General features: G+C 39.2%; 1 protein-coding gene across 2 annotated transcripts in view; it reads right to left on the bottom strand.

Moving 5' to 3' along the window:
- Window positions 1–12513, bottom strand: part of SSH2 (slingshot protein phosphatase 2) — a 311107-nt gene that overhangs the window by 74122 nt on the left and 224472 nt on the right. The window lies entirely within an intron of this gene.

The following is a 12513-nucleotide window of genomic DNA, read 5'->3' on the forward strand; positions in this document are numbered from 1 at the left end:
AAAATAAAAATCAGGATGTTTCTGTTCCTTACATAGTCCTCTCTACTTAAAACCATTTTTCTGAAATAAAACGTACACTATTCCATATATATTACACGGCAGCAATTGCAAGCCAAAGCACTGGAAACAAATAAACAAAAAAGAGCAAAGGCTCTGGAACCCCAGACTGCCAGGGTTTGAATCCTGGCTTTACTTCTTATGTGAATGAACATTTCTGGGCCTCAATTTCCTTTTTCATGAAACAGGGATAATGAAATTGTTGCAAGATGTCAACGAGCAAACAAAGTTTTATCAACTCTACAATGCTGTTAGTCACTCAGTTTTATTTTTTAATCAAGTGGTCTGACACTGACAAACCTTTGTGATAACTTGCCAAATACATTAGAACATTTCTTCTAAAACAAAACATCACAAGTGTTCACAGATGAGATCTAAAAATTGTGCATGTGGTTGGCAGGAGCTGTCAGGATTTTTGTTTTGTTTTCATCTTTAAATAAAGCATTTAGCTCTTGTGGTCTGTTGCCCAAGCTTTGTCTCTTGTTACATCTGTGGCATGCACATGTTACCCTGCTGTGGGTCACTCTGTTTCACTTACATTACAGGAACAACCTGAAACAAAATGTCTGAGTGACAGGATGAGCGGGGCACACCACAGACAGGAAATGAAATTCACGCTTCTGCCAACACAGCAACTGTCTGCTTTAAAAAATGAAAATGCTTTCAAAATAGAGCTAATCAACCTATTTATCAGGCAAAGGAACAGCTTTGAGCACTTTAGTTTATAAAAAACAAAGCAGTTCTTAACACATATGAAAGAAGTATGTTTTTGAGAGCTTCAAGCACCAAGCATACTCCCGTCATTCTTTTGGTAGAGTGAGGCAGTTTTTCTCTTTGATAAACATCAGTTTAAGAACCAACTTCCTGGTTTTTGGAGCTCAGTAATATGTTTTCAGATACATTTTTTTTGTTGCTTATGTTTTAAAAGCAAGCATGATCTTTAAAATGTAGTGCCTTCACAAGTGGGAGATTAGGGCCCTTTGGTTAAAACAAATGAATACAAGAACCCCTCATTGCTGTCAAGTTGGAACCAACTCACAGCTGACCTTGCAGTGTGTTTTCAGAGGCTGTAAACTGCACAGGAAGAGACTGTCCATCTTTCCCCCAGGAAGCAGCTGCTAGATTTGAACTGCATTTGGGTTGACAGCAAAATTCCTTATCCATTAGGCCACCAGAGTGCCTGGAATCAGGAACTTTACAATTCATAAAATTATATGTTTGTTGTTGTGTTGTGTGCCATCAAGTCAGAATGGACCTATAGCTGATCTTCCAGGTTTTCAGAGGCAGTAATGGAGACTGCTCATCCTTCTCCCATGGAGCAGATTCGAACCAAGTGTCTATGGGATTGTAGCACAGTTTCTTAGCACTAGGCCACCAGAGCTCCCAAAAAGTTTTATGGGGTTATAGTATACTGTCACAAATTATTAATATGGAATAAATGTGTTATAAATTAAAGCATTAAAAATAAATTAACAAAATATATATATATATAAAATTAATTTTCTAATACCTGCTTAGAAAAGAAAGGCCTGGACTCAAACATACATTGCACATGGTATAAGGGAAAAGAAGCCTCTCTAACTCGATTACTTGCACAAGCCTCAAAGAATTTTTCTGAAAGAAGAAAATGCACAGCAGATCAAGCTGGGCCAGGGGATGGTCCCCAGAAGGTGGGATACAGGCTCCCAGAGAGCTGCTGCAAAGGACACAATCCATCTTCTGTATTCTGTGGCCCCAGTTAATGACCCTCAGTTATCACATAAGTAAGCATACTGTTGGTCACAAGGAGACCAGGAATGAGAATGTGGCTGATTATACAAATCCCGTGCTATCACTGAAAAGAATTCAAGGCTTTATACATGTTATCAATGATGGGATGGTGTTACAGTGGCACAGAAATGAAAAAAAAAAAAAAATTCACAACCACAAGAATTCGCTGTTGTTAGGTGCGGCTGGTGGCTCCAATTCAGAGAGACCTAGTTAGTGTGCAACAGAGTGAAACACTGCTTGACCCTGCAAGACAGAATATCAAATCCAACTTGATAAAGTTGGAATATGAGTAAATTATATTTGGATTAAGTAACTTTTACTTCAGTGTAAGGTAAAGTTTATCACTTGTACTTCAGGGTAAGCTTAGTATTTCCTGCTAGAATAGTAAGAGATTCATTTATGTAAATATTAGTTTTTCTCAAACAGCTGCCTGAAGAATCACTTGACATAGAGTAGGTCTCTAATTAAACATCTGTTAGGCAAGCAAATGAAAACTTTTCACACATTTTCAAAATTGACCAATTCTTTAGCGTCTAGTGGAGAAAGAGGATTTCTCCAGTAAACTTTACAGACCAACTGTAAGTGACCCCTGATCTGTTGGTTAAACGCAAATCCAAGAGGACTTAGGAACCCTTACAGAAGGGACAATAGAGAGTATCATTCTCTCCTGATTTAAAGACAGAGTATTTAGCAGCTGGATAAAAATATGACACTGAATTACATTCCTAACAGAGTGACAGAGAGCTTCTCCAGAGTCTTTCAGAATATAATTGAAGAACATCTATTCCTTTCTTTTTAAAATTTTATTATTTTTTGTGTGTACCGTCAAATCAGATCTGACTGGTACAGGAGGAGATTGTTCTTCCTTCTCCTGCAGAGCATCTGGTGGATTTGAACTGTTCACCTCTGGGACTGCAGTACACTTTCTTGCCACTAGGTCACCAAAGCTCGCCTATTCCTTTCTTTCTTTGCTCTAAGGTCACTGGCTCAAAGGGAAGCCATCCCTGGTTAGATACATGAAATGACTTAGTAACAGCTAACTAGATGCCTTTGTATGCTTGACACTGTGCCAAGGGTTTTACAGTATTTCATTTAATCCTCACAGCAAGACTATAAAGTAGGTACTATTTTTAACCCTTGTTTAATTTTCTTTTTTTAAAATACTGGTTTATTTGAAAAGTTCCAGGGAGCTCTGGCAGCATAGTGGCAAGAAATTGCACTGCAACACCAAAGGCATGCAGTTCAAATCCACCAGAAGCTCCGCTGAAGATGGAGGGTCAACTTCCTCCTGTGCCAGTCTGATCTAATTCGACAACTAGAAAACAAATAAATAATGAAAAAAGAAAAAAAAAAGTTCTTCTACACTGTTTATCACACTGGATCTTTCCCATTTCTTTCACACACCCCCACGCCCCACCCCCTGGCCATCTATAATCTTCAGACCAAGGGTTCAAACCACCATCTGACATGAATGTTTATGCTTGGAATCACTCTCTACTCTGCTGTTCTAGTTTTATGATAAAGTCTGTAGCAGAGGAAATAAAATTGCCTTCCCTAGAGGCTGCTTCATGGAGGCAAGGATTCTGAAGCTTTGCCTGACATACTTTGGACACGATGCAAGGAGGGCAGTCCTTGGAGAGGGACATCATACCTGGGAGGGTAGAGGGACAGCGCAGGAGAGGAAGACCCCTGATGATATGGATCTAGTGACTTAGGTAAGAGTGTCAGAGACAATGAGATTGGCACAGGATAGAGCAGCGTTCAGGGCTGTTGTACATAGGGTCACATCACAACAACAAAAAAGGGTTTTAAGGCAGAATAGAATTTTAAAGTATGAAAGAAGAATGAGAAAAAGGGACTGAAAGCCGTTCAAACTTCAATTCTTCTCATTCCCTCCACCCTCTTGCTTTGCATCAAAGCCATAAACAGAAAGGAGGTACTGAGAAAAATGGAGAACTTCCAGCCAAGAGAGGAACATGGGCAAATAAAATCTCTGTAGAGGCTGAAGAGGAAAGAACACTTACTACTTCTGGGTATGGCCTTATGGTTGAGTATCAAAAATGGAAGGGTATGCTACATATTATCAGGTGGCCCTAATGAGCTAATGTTCAATCACTTAACCCACATCTTTCAGAAAAGCAAAGATTAAGCTGTCTTTACAATGTTAAATCTGCTAACTGGCAGTTTCTTTCTCAGGGAAAAGTATAGAGGAAAAGGTCAACCAGGGGGAGACTATGCTCAACTGTTGTGTGGCTGGAATAATCTTTGTGGCATGTGGTCAGGGTGATCAACCATGACCAGCAGGAAAGCCGGAGAAGCAAAACAAAGCATCACCACACCTGGTCCGACACCGAATGCCAGTCTAACAGAAATTGGTCTGTTTATATGCAACATTAGCAGAAATGGATCATTTACTATGGGGTAATCGAATTTCAGAAAGTGGGTGTAACACTTTGATTTCAACATTAAAATGAAGGAAGTAAATGTTCATGTTTATGGTATTTTTTGCCTCATAATCCGAAGTCATAAATCACTAGCAGATCTTCATGCTGTTGTTGTTAGATGCCACTGAGCATGACGCTTAGTGACCCTATGAACAACAGATGTGAATAACAGCTCTGAACCCTGTCCTATACTGGGCCATTCTCATCCTCTCTGACATACTTGAACCCACTGCTGCTGTCACTGTGTCAATCCATCTTGATGAAGGTCTTCACCTCTCTTTCTCTAACCATCCACCTTTTTTTTTTTACCAACCACCTTTCTAAGTATGTTGTCCCTTTTTCAAGGAAAAACCTCTCGTAGCAACATGCCCAAAGTGTGTGAGATGAAGCTTCTCCATTCTTGCTAAGGAGCGCTCTGGTTGCACTTTCTCTAAGACATGACAGTCCATGACAGTTACTCTTCTCTAACAACACAACTCACTTACCAATTCTTTAAATGAAAATTAAGTGATAGAATCAGGTACACCTTAGTCTTCAAACAGACCTCATTGTTCCTCGATACTGTGGAGAGGTCTTCTGACAGCAGACCTGCCCAATGTAATACATCTCCTGATCTCTTGACTGCTGGTACCAACGCAATGAGTTTGAAGTTTTTTAGGATCATCCTAGGGGAGTCTCTGGTGGCCTTGGGAGTTGTGTTGCTTACCTAAAAGTGGTGCTGCTCTGAGAGAGAAAGATGGTCAATGTCTTTCTGTGCTATTTACAGCCTCTGAAAACCTGAAGGCCAAGCTATGAGTCAGTTTCAACTTTACTGCAATGAGATTGAGTTTTGTTTTTTAAATACCGTCCTAGCTTCCTCTGGGGGAATCCTCCCCAGTGGGCAGGATCTCAGTGGCTTCCAACTGCAGAAGTACAAACGGCTGCAGGAAGCTGGCATGTAGCATGTGCCTGCCAACTGGAAACGGCCCTCTGGGACTGTGAATCTTTGGCAAGTGACTAAAGAGAGGGAACACAGCGTGGAATGGTCACCTTCGTTTTTTGGGAACACGGAAAGACGTGGATCAATTTGCTCCTGCTCTCTCTGACCTTTTAGTCTTCTATTCTCCAACCCATTTTGTGAGCACTGACACCCTTGTGACAAATTCTGCATAGGACTGTTACGACTCATTTCTGAGCTTGCAACAGAGAACCTGATGCATCAACTTCAGTCTAGAGAATTTAATGACTTGCCCCAAGTCACAAAGCTAGTAAGCAGTAGAGCCCCATCACCTGTCACCCAAGATAGTATTTTAACACCTCGTGCTGTGTTGGATGTTACTATGATAGGACCTAGAGTGCCATTATTGACCTATAGCTTGAGGCAAACAATAGTGAAAACATATCTGGTCAGTTCGTCTAGGAGAACAAAGGCAGAATCGCGCTGCAAAGCCTAAGAAAGTATCAATGTCATTTTCCATGTGTCCTGAAGTTCAACTCTGAATACAGAAAGATTTACACATATTCCTATGAGGCAAATATTTTGAAGCCATCTCTGAAAACTCCCTTTCCCCCATTTTGCCTTTTTTAGCAAATTTCTTAGATAAAATTTAACAAAAATATAAACCCCTAGGTTGTTCATGAAAGGAGGTGGTTGTCAGTCAACTGTCCAATACACAGCTGATCACAGGCCTCGTTGTTACGGATAGTGGTTAAACAGAAAGTCGTCTTTTAAAGAAAGTCTTCCCTCAAAGGACAGAAATTGTGTCAGTTCAAAGTCTATACTCACAGGCTGAATGAATGTAAGTAAGTTCTGTGACCTTAAACCTTAGATTTAAATATCTTTCCTTCAAATTACAAAAGCTTAAAAGCCAACCAGATCCACCAGTATAATGACCTGAATAATTCTTTTCCAGTATTTAAAATGCTCAATAGATTGGTTACCAGGGGACATAACCAATATTACTTGGTATCAGATTTCTAATAGTTGGTATGGAAAAAAAGAAAAAAGAGGAGGGTAACAACACAGATTGTTCTGCAAGGGAAAAACTAATTTTATTTAGATAATTCAACAAATGCCTTCCCAGGTATTTAAAACACACCTGCAGAAGGAATGCAAGCTGGACTTTGCTTTTTAATCAAAACGTCAAATTACTTTCTGAGCATTTCACTTTCACCCTTCTGCAAAATATCTTCTGAGGCTCAGGCAAACTCCTGTTCTTCAATGCTGTCACCTTCTGCCATTCTTTTCACTCTCTTTTATTTACCTGTTTTGTTTCAGCTTTTCCCCATTCACTGATTTGTACTACATTCTATATCATTCTAAATAAGTGAACATTTAATAATGTTACCCTGGAATTGCTCATCTTCCTGATCTTTGACTCCACTTAGACCTTTATTTCCCAGGAACCTTCTGGATGGCTCTGGTCCTGGATAAACTGGATTTCAGATATCAAACTCCAACTCTCTGACTAACGTCTCTTCTATACTCCAATTCTCTGACTATACTTCCTCTCAGAGTGACTCTGCCATGTGCTCACTACCTCTTCCGTCTCAAGGAGACGCCTAGTCTCTCGACTGCTCAATTGTTTAAGGGCATTCTTCTTCTCTCAGTTTTCTCTCTTCTTTACCCAGCTTAATTAACCTCTCTTATTTTCTATCTCAAAACTCACCATCATTGAGTTGGAACTGACTCATGGCTGACCCCCCCCAGCAAGTTTCTGGGAGGCTATAAACTGCAGGGGGAAGAAAGAGAGAGTCCATCTTTCTGCCATTGAGTTTTTGGTGGATTTAAACTGACAGAAAGGTACCACTTTTGGGATGGCAGCATAGTTCCCTATTTATAATAGATAACAAATGATTATTGTATGATTTCTTTATCATCTCTCAGAGCAAGGATTTCCTTAACAGTAGGAACCTTTCACAGAGGAAGATATTCGAATAGCTAACAGACACATGAAGAAATGCTCAAAAGCACTGACAATAAGAGAGATGCAAATAAAAACCACAATGAGGTACCATCTCACTCCAGTAACAGTGGCAAAGTTTAACAGGGCGGCAAGTAATATATGTTGGAGAGGATATGGCGAGAAAGGAACTCTTATACATTGTTAGTGGGACTGTAAAATGGTACAACCATTCTGGAAGGTACTTTGGCGCTTCCTCAAAAAGCTGAACACAGACATTCCATATGACCCAGCTATCCCACTACTTGGAATACACCCTGAGAAAATGAGAATTGAGGCACAAACGGAGATTTGTACACCAATATTCATAGCAGCGTTATTCACCATCGCAAGAACATGGAAACAGCCCAGATGGCCAAACACAAACAAACAGACTGAGACGTTATGGTACATTCACACAATGGAATACTTACTACACAGCACAAAGGAGCAATGATTTCGTAAATTATTACTTAATTTCAGAGAGACTGGAGAGCATTATGCTGAGTAAACTAACTCAGTCCCAAAAGGATAAATATTGTATAAAACCATTATTGTAGAATGAGTATAAGGATACAAAGAGGGAGAGGGTGGGAGCAGAGGGATGAGGATGTGCAGGGGGAAGGAAGGATTAATCATGGAGTTGTACAATTTGATCGGGTGGGGGGTGTGTGAGAGAGAAATGTGAAGAATCTGTTCTGGAAAACAATTTATTTGAATTTTGTAAATCAACTAGTATTTTTTATATATAAATATACAGAAATAAAGCTATCTTTCTAATGCCTTAGACAAGTATTTGACATGAAGTGGCTATTTAAAAAAAATATTTACTGAATTAATGAAAGGCAGACACACACTGCTGAAGGATACTGTAAACTGGACCACTGCTGAAGGATACTGTAAACTGGACCAGTAGGTGCCACAGAATATTCATGGTCTTCATGACAATGATGACAGCATCAATATTGAGTTCACTTGGCTGGGCACTGAACACCTCTGGGTAGCCCTACTCCCATTGATATTTTTAATCCTCACTCTCTTAAAGTATTATTAGAATCTCTGCTTCCTTTCACTTTCTACATTTAACTAGACCTTTAAGAAAATAGAGTCTAATTGGCATATAATTTTTCCCAATTACTTTCTCGGACCTGCTGACTAATCAATCTACTTTTTTCAAGCTCAGAGAATGTTGCATTCAGCCATTAAAAGTAACCTTTTTGTTTCACGAGACATTGTAATTAATGTCATAAAACAATGAATGATTAACTAATTTGATTTGTAAACCTCACTCAAATTTAAAAAAAGCAAATGTAAAAATAACCACAAAATAAACACAAAGTTGTTCCTTTCATCTGTGTTGTTGAGCCCATTCGTTTGTCTCTTCATTTCACCGTCATCACTTCCATCTAGTCTGGGAAAACGTTCAAATTTGTTCTCTCAAATCTTTACAATAAAACAAAGAACCTTAGGTGACTTTGTGTTCCCTTTTTAACTTTTCTCCTTGTAATACTGAAACTCTTTAACAGGAAGTCGAATCTTGCTATCCCAACTTCTTCCCTTCAGAGTCATTTCTACCCACTGCTGAGGTGTGACTATTTAGAGGTGAGAATCACTGGATAACATCTAGGAGTTGGGCTGCACAAATCCTAAACTGGTATCTCTAACTCAGATTTTTGAAAAGGACATCAGACCTGTCCAACCAACTGCTGTTGGAGCAGTTATTATTTATTTATAATAATGGCACACTTTACCATTACATCACAAGCATTTATTTGTGAAAACTTAAAAGCTGGTTCTATATCATATCAAAATTATCTCATTGGGAACTGTAGCGTGGTGCTGAGAAGGTTAAGATGGGTTGACATATTATGAAAATAAACATAAAGAAGACTTCATAACTATGATTTATAAAGTGCTTGGTGTTCTACAATTACTATTTCAAAACAACCTGGGAAAAGATGTCATTCTTCCCATTTTTGGGAGGAAGCAACAAAGCTTATGAGAACAAATCTTGCCTAAGCTTACCAATCACACAACCAGGAAATGATAGAACACAGATCAAAATGTAGGCCCATTTCTAAAGGTCATCTCTCTCCTTTTCTAAACATGCCTTCTTTAGCATTCTCAGTCTATTCTGTAAAACAAGGACATTGCCATTCTGTGACAGACTAGCCACCAGGGCATCTAATAAGTTCTAAGAAAGCTTTCTCCAGTGTGGGGGTTTGCTGCTGTTATGTGCTGTTGAGTCTCTTGCGACTCATAGCGACCCTATGTACAACAGCCCTAAACCCTGCTCTAGCCTGTGCCAATTTCACTGTCTCTGACACACTCACCCCAATTACCCCAGTCATTGAATCAATCCACCTCTCAGAGGGCCTTCCCCTCCTGCGCTGTCCCTCCACCCACAACACGTCCAAAGTATATCAGACGAAACCTCAGAATCCTTGCCTCCAAGGAGCAGCCCAGTTTAACCCTCTCCAAGATGAATCTGTTTGTTTTCCTAGCAGTCCATGGTATACCCAATACTCTTCTCCAGCACCACAGCTCAAAGGCATCAATTCTCCTTCTAGTCTCCCTAGTCATTGTCCAACTCTCTGACGCATAACAAGTGACTGCAAAGACCATGGCCTGTATCAGACTCACCTTAGTCTCCAAAGTGGCACCATTGTTCTTCAGCACTTTGGAGAGGTCCCTAACAGCCGACTTTCCCATGGCAATAGGTCTTTTAATTTCCTGGCTGCTGGTGCCAAGAGTGTTGACTGTGGAGCCAAGCAAACTAAAGCTGTGAACAATTTCAATCTCTTCACCAGTGTGGGGGTGGGAGCCAAATAAAACCCCTAAGGCCTTTAAAGTGGAGTCATTTCAGTGATAGTTTATTGCAGCCTTAATTATCAAAATTATATGGTTACAAAAATTCAATGGAGTCAGCAAAACACTAGTCTATCAATGTCACTATTCTCCAGTTGCACGCCACTTTACTAGGCTAAAGAAATTAATTTGTCAACAGGTATTCTTAAAAATTCTGCAAAGGTACTAATTTCCAAATATCAAACCAGCGAGAACAAAAAAGGCATGGCAAAGTCCACAGAACCTATTTTAAATGTATTGCCTGATTTCCTTTACTATTATTGTACTGACTTTTTTTAAAGTTCCTAGGTGAATTCTTATTTTCATAATTTTTAAAAATAACTATGCCTTGTATTAGAGAACAATGAGACTCATTTGCAAGTCAGTTAAATTTCTCTGAAACAGTAATAATGATGACAGAAGAGCAACAAAATGATAGGAAAGAAGAGACACGAGGGGAGAATAGTCAAAAACAACATCCAAAGGACAACTTAAGAAACTGTAATAAAAGGGGTGGGGGGAGCAAGTGGTAGTCATTGACCTTAATTCATTGTTAAACGAATTCTATATTCCTGGCTTCCTATTCTCTCTTCTTTAAAGAATCACTTCATTGTGAAGAAGGCACAGGACTGGGCAAGTTTCCAATCTGTTGTTCATACGGCACAAGCCACCAATACAAATGAAAAAAAAAAAAACAAACAAAAAAACCCCAACAGTTCATTGCAAATTTAATTTACTGAACTTTCTCAATGCCTGATCCAGTGTTTAACAGTTACTTTCTTTTTCATGTTCACTAAAAGCACATTTTTAGGTATATTTATGAAGAAGTCATGACTCGCTGTACTTTCTTCCCTATCTTTCACATAAGATTAATGAAAAATTAGGGAGCCGGAAAGAGAGAGGGCACACAGGAGTATTTTGCAATACTTTAAGAGTGTAATGTGAAACAATGGGAATTCCAAACATTTTGGCTAGAATTTGGAAAAAGAGGAAATTATCCAAATCGAAATGATCCAACAGCCAATTTTAACTTCTATGTGGTGAAGGAAAAAACAAAGTTAAAATTTATCACCTAATTGCTCTAGTGTAGAGGTAGACATTACAGAATAACCCACATCTGCAACCTAGATTGCTTTTAGGTCGTGTTTGAACTAAGTTCTATCACTACCTAGCCCAAATGGCAACTCAGAGCTCAGCTTGGAAAACATAACCATTATAAGGAAATGATTTCGAACAACAGATTTGTGGTCAAAGGCAAAATTCATCTATGGTGACTGAAAGTATCTTTTAATTTTCTAACATGGCTAGGGATAACTAATGAGGCTGTATGTATAAGTGACATAGGCTTCCTAACCTACGTAGTGACCCTATAGGGAGAAACACAGAAGGATGCTAGGGGCAGAATACTGAATGACCCAGGAAGCATTAAAAGAAAATAGAAGAGTCACTGTACAAAAAGTCACTGTACCAAAAAGAACTGGCTGACACAGAAGAATTTCAACATATGATCTAGAGGCAATGGTAATGAAGGAGGCAGTTCAAGCTGTTTTGAAGGAACTGGCAGAAACAAGGCCCCAGGAATTGAAAGAATACCAATTGTCATACTCCAACAAACAGATGCTGCCCTGGATGTGCTCACTGGCTGTGCCAAGAAATCTGGAGGACAACCACAGGGCCAACTGACTGAAAGAGATTCACATTTTTTACCATTTCAAGAAATGATTATCTGAAAGTGTGGAAATTATTGAAAAATATTACACAAAAGCAAAATCCTGCTAAAAATTAACAACCCCCCCCCCCAAAAAAAAACCTGGAACAGTACATTCACAGAAAACTACCAGAAATACAAGCTGGATTTAGAAGAGGCTGTGACACTAGGGACATCACAGCCAATGTCAGATGGACCCTGGCAGAAAGCAAAGAGTATCAGAGAAATGTCTACCCATGTTTCATTGACTATGCAAAGGCATTTGACTGTGTAGATCACAACAAATAATGGCTAACTATGAGAAGAATGGGAATCTTAGAACACTGGATTATGCTCACACAAAACCTACATGAGCCAGGAGGCAGCTGTCAGAACAGAGCAAGGAAACTCTGCATGGTTCAAAACAGGAAGGCAGTATGTGAAGGATGTGTCCTGTCTCCATACCTTTTCAATCTATATGCAGAAAAGATCATTTGTGAGGCTGAACTTTATGAGGAGAAGTGTGGCATTAGGATTGGAAGAAGACTCATCAACAGCTTGAGTTATGCAACATTGTTTGCCAAAACTGAGGAGGACATGAAGCATTTGCTGTATAAAGTCAAGAACTGTGGACTGAAGCTCAACATCAAGAAGACAAATATTTATGTAGAATTGGTAACAGTTCTTTTTAAATGTTTTATAAAATTCACTTGTAAAACCATCTGGTCCAGGGCTTTTCTTGGTTGGAAGTTGTTGTATTACCTTTTCAATTTCTTCTTTTGTAATG

The sequence above is a fragment of the Elephantulus edwardii genome, unplaced genomic scaffold (genome assembly GCF_000299155.1).
Source record: "Elephantulus edwardii isolate Elephantulus edwardi_28Jun2011 unplaced genomic scaffold, EleEdw1.0 scaffold00094, whole genome shotgun sequence".
NCBI lineage: Eukaryota > Metazoa > Chordata > Mammalia > Macroscelidea > Macroscelididae > Elephantulus > Elephantulus edwardii.